Source organism: Quercus suber, unplaced genomic scaffold (genome assembly GCF_002906115.3).
Source record: "Quercus suber isolate HL8 unplaced genomic scaffold, Cork oak 2.0 scaffold_144, whole genome shotgun sequence".
In the NCBI taxonomy this organism is placed as follows: Eukaryota; Viridiplantae; Streptophyta; class Magnoliopsida; order Fagales; family Fagaceae; genus Quercus; species Quercus suber.
The window spans coordinates 541,591-549,293 of record NW_027069605.1 but is presented as its reverse complement, the minus strand read 5'-3'; the positions used below and the strand labels follow the sequence as shown (position 1 = coordinate 549,293).

General features: G+C 35.2%; 1 pseudogene; it reads right to left on the bottom strand.

The window, feature by feature from the left end:
• Positions 1-2,580: 2,580 nt before the first annotated feature.
• LOC112008900 (5S ribosomal RNA) lies at positions 2,581-2,699 on the bottom strand (annotated as a pseudogene).
• Positions 2,700-7,703: the final 5,004 nt, after the last annotated feature.

The following is a 7,703-nucleotide window of genomic DNA, read 5'->3' as shown; positions in this document are numbered from 1 at the left end:
CCAGCTCACTAGTCACAAGCTCGGCATGTGATCACCGCCCACGTATAGAACAGTTGATAGATACCGCCATGATGGGCGGCGATGCCCCGATAGCCCAGTAATACTCTGGGGAATCGCACTACCGAGCAATCTTTTGGAGGCAGGAACTAGTTCCAACACCCTTGACACCATTTCCAATGAAGCATATTCCTTGTCAGGAATAATCAATTTGGACCCCACCCACACGAGTGGAACCAAAGAGTATTCATAAGCATCCCACTAGCCTTAATCTATAAATAAGAGAAGAGCAAGAAGAGAAGGGGTGGGGGATTTGGGGGGAAAGAGGAGAGAAAGAGAGCAAGAGAGAGGGAACAAAGTAGTAGCAAGAGTAGTTTAAGGAGAGAAGGGGAGGAAATTATATTGTGTGGGGGAACTCCTTACTAAGGCTCAGCCGAGAGCTACCCATAATAGGAAACTCATTACCCACCATACAAATTAATTGTGAGCCCAACTCTAAATCTGGTCCAGCAAAGGAATTTGGGCACGTAGGGGTTGAAAGTACAATTGATTTAAACCATGAGGATAAGCATGGTTAAGAAGGTTTATTACTCAATGACACCATTTTTTATCAGGTCCTCATTTGTAAATCATTTAATTTTATTACTTTGTGAAAGAAAAAAAAAACTATAAATGTATATTATTAGTATTTAAACCATTTAACTATTACTACTCACATCATTTGGACCTACTACAACATGAAACAATAAAAAAGTTTGAAAATTATGTGCTTATAGATTTATTGTTTGTCTATTTTTTCATAAAATAAAAAGAAAAAACAAAGAGAAATGCTTATATTACAATGTTTTTTAATCTAAGATAAAAATCATATCCTTAAGAATTGAACCTTGGCCCTTACCCTAAGAATTTGTGGAGTGACCATCACGTCAATGACACACATATTTGTTTGTTGCCTAAGATAGATAGATAGGTGTGTATATATATATATTTATATAATATATATATATATATATTTGCAGTTCAAATTTACAGCAATTAATGTGTAATTTTAAAACGATACACGCAGCTTCATACAGTAAAGACCAAACACAATACTTAAATAAAACGACATAAAGGGTGAGTTTGGTTCAACATTTTGATACTGTGCTTTTTTAAAAGTGGCGGTTTCAAAAAGTGCGGTATGAAACTGAGTTTTTTTAAAAAGCAAAGCGTTTGGTAAAAGCTGATAAAAAGTGCTTTTTGAAAAATCTAAGTGTTTGGTTAACACTTATCAAATTTGCGGCTTAAAGTGTAAATTACCATAAATGACAAAATATATATGGCAAAATATAAACCATGAGAATAAGCATGGTTAACAAGGTTTATTACTCAATGACACCATTTTTTTCCAAGTCCTCATTTGTAAACCATTTAATTTTATTATTTTGTGAAAACATAAACTATAAATGTATATTATTAGTATTTAAAACATTTAACTATTACTACTCACATCATTTGGACCTACTACAACATAAAACAATAAAAATAAAAAATAAAAGTTTGACAATTATGTGCTTATAGATTTATTTTTTGCCTATTTTTTCATAAAATAAAAAGAACAAACAAAGAGAAATGCTTATATTACAATGTTTATTTGATCCGAGATAAAAATCCTAACTTTAAGAATTGAACCTTGGCCCTTACCCCACCTAAGAATTTGTGGAGTAACCATCACGTCAATAACGCACGTTTGTTGGCTAAGATATATATATATATATGTGTGTGTGTGTGTGTGTGTGTGTGCGCGCGCGCGCGCGCGTGCGCGCATGCATGCGCCCGTGCGTGTGTGTGTATTTATTTATTTATATTTGCAGTTAAAATTTACTGCAATTAATGTGTAATTTTTAAACAATACATGCAACTTCGTACAAGAAAAACGAAACACAATACTTAAATAAAACGACATAAATGGTGAGTTTGGGTTCAACTTTTTGATACTATGCTTTTTTTTAAAGTGGCAATTTCAAAAAGTGTGGTATGAAACTAAGTTTTTTTAAAAAAGTAAAGCGTTTGGTAAAAGCTGTTAAAAAATGCTTTTTGAAAAATCTGAATGTTTGGCTAGCACTTATCAAATTTATGGTTTGAAATATAAATTACCATAAAGGACAATACATATATGGAAATTATTTGTTTTAATTATCAAATTTGATTAAATCTACGCACACAACATTTTGTATAAAAATTTCACAACAAATTTAATTTGACAAGCTATTATTAAATAATAATAAAATGATGTATGATGGAGTTAAGATAAGAATCAATAAATTCTCACTTAAGCATTATTATAAAATTATTGTGAAAATATTGTGTTAATAATAGTAGAAATTTAATTTAATTTAATTTTTTTATTTTTGTACATTGCCTTACATAGTAACATTACAACTGACACATGAAACCAATGTAAACACTTCCCTTTTATTTCCTTCTCTTTTTCTCATCCACTCATTTCTTCCCATTCCCATAAAAATCTTATCTTTTTCCTTCTCTTATTATTCTCTAGAATCTTCCACAGCTATTTTTTTTTTTTTGGTAATAAAAAAGAAAGGGATGCAACATGAACACTTCCTTGGAGGTCACCCATCTTAGTACTACTCTCGCCTAAACACGCTTAACTGCAAAATTCTGATGGGATTTGGTGCATTAGTGTTGGTATAATTGTACCCTATCCACTCATTTCTTCACCCTCCCTCTCTTTCTTCCTGTAACCCCAAAGCAACTCTAGAGTCTAGAGGTTTATGGCTAATTAATATAAACACATCCCTCCCCGTAAACCCAAAAATTCTAGTTCCTAAACTCATGACCTAGATCATTGCAATTTGCTTATCTTTGTAGGAGTTTAGATTAAGTATTTTGGGGTTAAATCATTGCAATTTGCTTATCTTTATATGATTTTATGTGGCTATCACTATTTTGTGGTTAGATTATTGCATGCAATTGCTTATCTCCGTATGATTTTCTTATAAATATTTTGTGGTGAGAGAGTGGGGTAAAATGGAGAGTTCATTAGAAAGCTGAGGGTATTTTAGAGATAAAAAGCAAAAATTCCAACGGTAATGTTATTGTGATTTCTACGTTTTGCAATTGCGGCTTAGCTAGTGGAATACTTAGGGCCTATTTGGTAGCAAATTTCAAATATTTTTATACAAAATGATGTTAAAACTATGATTTAAAAAGTGTTATGAAAACACGTGTTTAACGTATTTATAATGCAAAAAATTTGTTTGGTACTATGTTTCAAATAACATATTTTAAAATGTGAAAAAACATAATTGTGTGTTTGGTACATGTACGTGTTTTTTTTTTTTTTTTTTTTTTTTTTAATGATGAGTATAGTCAAAATATTATTATCTTAGTTGAAGAGAGAGAAAATTCTCTCATCAGGTGAGGCCTACAATTTGGTCTTTGTATGTGTAGTCATATTAGGCAAGGCCTACAATTTTTAACATATTTACAAAAGTGTCGTTAAACAATGTTATTTAAAAACTGAAAACTATATGAATGAGTTCTCTAAATATAATGTTCAAACACCCTAAAATGAGAAATGTAACTCAAAGGTGACCTCAACAATGCAAGGATGTTTTGTCCAGTGATTTTAGTGCGAAGGAAATTAAAGCAGCGTTGTTCCAAATAGGACCAACAAAGGCTCCTGGACTAGACAGTATGAATGCTCTCTTTTATAAAAAATATTGGCATGTTGTGGGGATGATGTGATTGCTGCTGTTCTTGATTTTCTAAATTCGGGTAACATGATTCCTAAAATTAATTACAGTCATATAGTTCTTATTCCAAAAGTGAAATCTCCCGAAAAAAATTCTAATTTTAGCCCAATTTGCCTTTGTAATGTCATTTATAAAATTATTTCAAAAGTGTTGGCTAACAGACTAAAACAGATACTTCCCTAGCTAATAGCCCCTACTCAGAATGCTTTTGTTCCAGGCAGACTTATAACGAACAATGTGCTAATGACATATGAAACTTTGCATGTTATGCATTGTAAAAAATCAGGGAAGAAGGGGTCACTAGCTCTAAAATTGGATGTAAGTAAGGCCTATGATCGGGGAATTCTTGAAAGGTATAATGGTCATGTTGGGTTTTCCTATGATATGGATTGAGAGGGTGATGTGTTGCGTCTCTACTGCCTCATTTTTAGTCTATATTAATGGCAAAGCTTATGGGAACATTATTCCTTCGAGAGGACTCCGACAGGGAGACCCATTGTCTCCTTACTTATTCTTGTTATGTGCAGAGGGGTTTTCAGCTGTGTTGGAAAAATTAGAACATAAAGGAAGGCTTAAGGGGTGGCAGTTTGTAGGAGTGCACCTCGTATATCCCATTTATTATTTGTAGATGACTCATTGCTATTTTGACAAGCATCTCAGGAAGAAGTGCGGTGCATTACATATATTCTTCAGTTATATGCAGACTCATCTGGTCAATGTATCAACTTTGAAAAATCATCCATGTTCTTCAGCAGCAACACAATTGGGAGGCAAAAAGAACTCATAAAAAATATGTTGGGGGTAAAGGAGGTGGAAAGATTTGAGACCTACTTAGGATTGCCCACGCTTTTGGGGCGATCAAAATACCAAGCTTTCTCTTTTTTGAAGGATAGAGTTTGGAAAAAGTTGCAAGGTTGGAAAGGGAAAATGCTCTTAAAAGCGGGCAAAGAAGTACTAATTAAAGCTGTTGCCCAATCCATCCCTACATACACAATGGGTGTATTCCTAATTCCTGCAAAGCTTTGTGATGAACTAAATGCCTTGTGTGCTAGATTTTGATGGGGTCAAACGGGAGATGAAAGGAAGATTCACTAGAAAAATTAGGGGGCATTATGTCAGCCTAAAAGTGAAAGTGGAGTAAGCTTCCGTGATTTGCAAGATTTCAATTTAGCTATGCTTGCCAAGCAAGGGTGGAGATTGATTCAACAAAAAGATTCATTGCTATACAAGTGTTTTAAGGCACGATACTTCCCACGGTTTAATTTTTTGGATGCCTCGGATGTCCCTAACAGCTCCTATGTGTGGAAGAGCTTAATGGCAGCACAACCTATTTTGAAAAAGGGGTGTTGTTGGAGGGTGGGTGATGGGTCTGAAATTAGGGTCACTTTGGATAAGTGGATACTGAATCAAGTCACAAACTGTGTACTGTACCCACCAGTGGAGGAGGAGTGGGAGTGGCGTGTCTCGGACCTCGTTGATAGCAAGACAAACTCTTGGGACCGTAAGGAGCTTATGTCTAAATTCTAGAGATCAAATGCAGAGGCTATTCTTCAAATTCCCTTAAGCCGTAGACAAGTCCCTGATGTGATTTTCTGGCTTCATACAAAGAGTGGTGAATATTCGGTGAAATCCAGTTATCACACTACGAGATTAATTTCTAAACTGGAAGCTGACAAGGGAGAGAGCTCTGGGGGGGGTGATTGGAGGCTCGGTTTGAGTGAAGTTGTGAAAGCTTAAGATCCCAAACAAAATAAAAGTGTTTGGATAGAGAGCTTGCCTTAACATTCTTCCTACACGAGAGAACCTGGCTCGAAGAAGGATTATTGAGGATGCCAAGTGTGGGGTCTGTTTTTTTACCACAGAAACAGGGTACCATGCACTGTGGGAATGCAAATTGGCCCAGGACATATGGTCTGGTTGCACGAGTTGCTTGCAAAGGGTACAGTTGGCCATGTTGATATGCTTTAACTAGTTGAAGAATTGCATGGCAGATTGTCCAATGAGGAGCTTGAACTGTTCTAGGTTCAAAGTTGGTTAATTTGGAACCAAGGAAACTCCATTTTGCATGGGGGTGCTATCCAAGACTTGGGTAGACTGAACCAAAGGGCTAAGGACTATCTGGAGGAATTTCGGGTGGCTCAGGTACAGCTGGGTATCATTGTGAACACGGTCTCTGTGCAGTCATAGAGACCTCCATCGGGCTTGCTCTACAAGTTGAACTTCGATGCTGCAATTTTCTCTAGTTTGAACTCCACAGGCTTTGGGGTGGTTATCTGTAACAATATGGGGGAGGTTATGGCAGCTATGTTTGTGAAAGGACTGGCTATTATTGACAGTGAAGAGGCAGAGGTGCTCACGTGTTGGAGAGCTCTGGAGTTTGTAGTTGATGTTAGCTTCACGAAGTTGGAGGTAGAGGGTGATAACGTCACGGTTATGAAGACTCTGGCTTCCTTGCATTCCACCAAGTCCAGACTGGGCAATGTTTATAGGGATGTTTGGGTGCTAGCATCAGGTTGCAGGCGTTTGTCATTCAGTTGTGTCAATCATAGTCCCAACAATGTTGCACACTCTTTAGCTAGTACGCTAGTTTGACTGCTGAGGATATTTGTTGGTTAGAGGAGTCTCCACCTCCAGCTGTTAAGGCATTGTATTTGGACTTTGTTTCTTTCAATAATTAATAATATGATTGGCTCGGATTAAAAAATAAAATAAAAAATTTCCTACTAAACACTTTATTATTATTATTATTTTTTCGGTCCACTTAAACACTGAAACCTATTGTTTGGAATTCCTTACCAAACAAGCCCTGAAAATCATGTTTGTTTGCATTGAGAAAAAAAGCGCATTCATGAAATTTTACCAAACACCTAAATTAAGCTAAACCAAATGGAAACGTGCTAAACGTACCAAACACCTAAATTTAGCTAAACACCTAAATACACGTTTAGAGACTGAAAACGTACTTTTTTTAATTTCAAAAAGCTGAACCAAACAGAGACAAAGTTTAATAAAACTGCACTATCATAGTCCTCTAATGTGAATGCTCTTAAATGAGACTAGGCATCAAGGATGCCTAACAATTCATGTGTGGAGTAAATACAACATTATCATCAAGTTGAATTTAATTCATTTGAAACAGACAAATATTATTTAAGTTTTGTCAGTTAATACAAATATTAAAAATAGGGTCATGCTAACGAGTACCCTTAGGGCATTGGTTAACAATCCATTTTAGGAAAGTTTTGACAACACTTTTATGGGAAATGAAAAAAGCTGTCAAAATATTAATTGTTTTTTTTTTTTCACATGAAAACTTTCTTTAAATGAATTATTAACCAATATCCTAAAGGCATTCATTAGCATTTCCCTTAAAAATATACAATAATTAGGTATTTGGATTTGATTGAAACTAGATTTAGTGGGCATGTTCGGTTCATATCTAAGTTCTACTCCTAGTCATTTATAAAAAAAAAGGGCAAATTACAACTTACCCATTTGTGGTTTGCCCGAAATTTAAGCTACCCACCTGTGGTCCTTTCCGTTAGTACTTCGTAACCCACCTCCCAACTTGCCGTCAAACTAACATCTTATATGCCAAAATCAAAACACAAAAAGATCAAACACCCTCTCTCCTCAAAAACACTCTCACGCTTGCTTACACACTAAAACCAAGGTTGAAGGAGACCATTGAAGATATAAGTCCCTGTTTATTGCCTCTGTTGCTAATCCTTTTATTTATTATTTTTGGCTTAGAGCATTTCTCATGTAATTATTTATTATTTAAGTCTCTGTTTATTGCTAGGCACATGTGTATCTATCTCTTTAAAATTTTGGTGGCACTCTCAATGTTAGAGGTAACTTAAACTGAAGTCGAGCTTGATACCTAAATAATTTAAAATGTCAGATGATGGTTAGACGGGTTCACAATGCATAGCTATGTTGAAAATG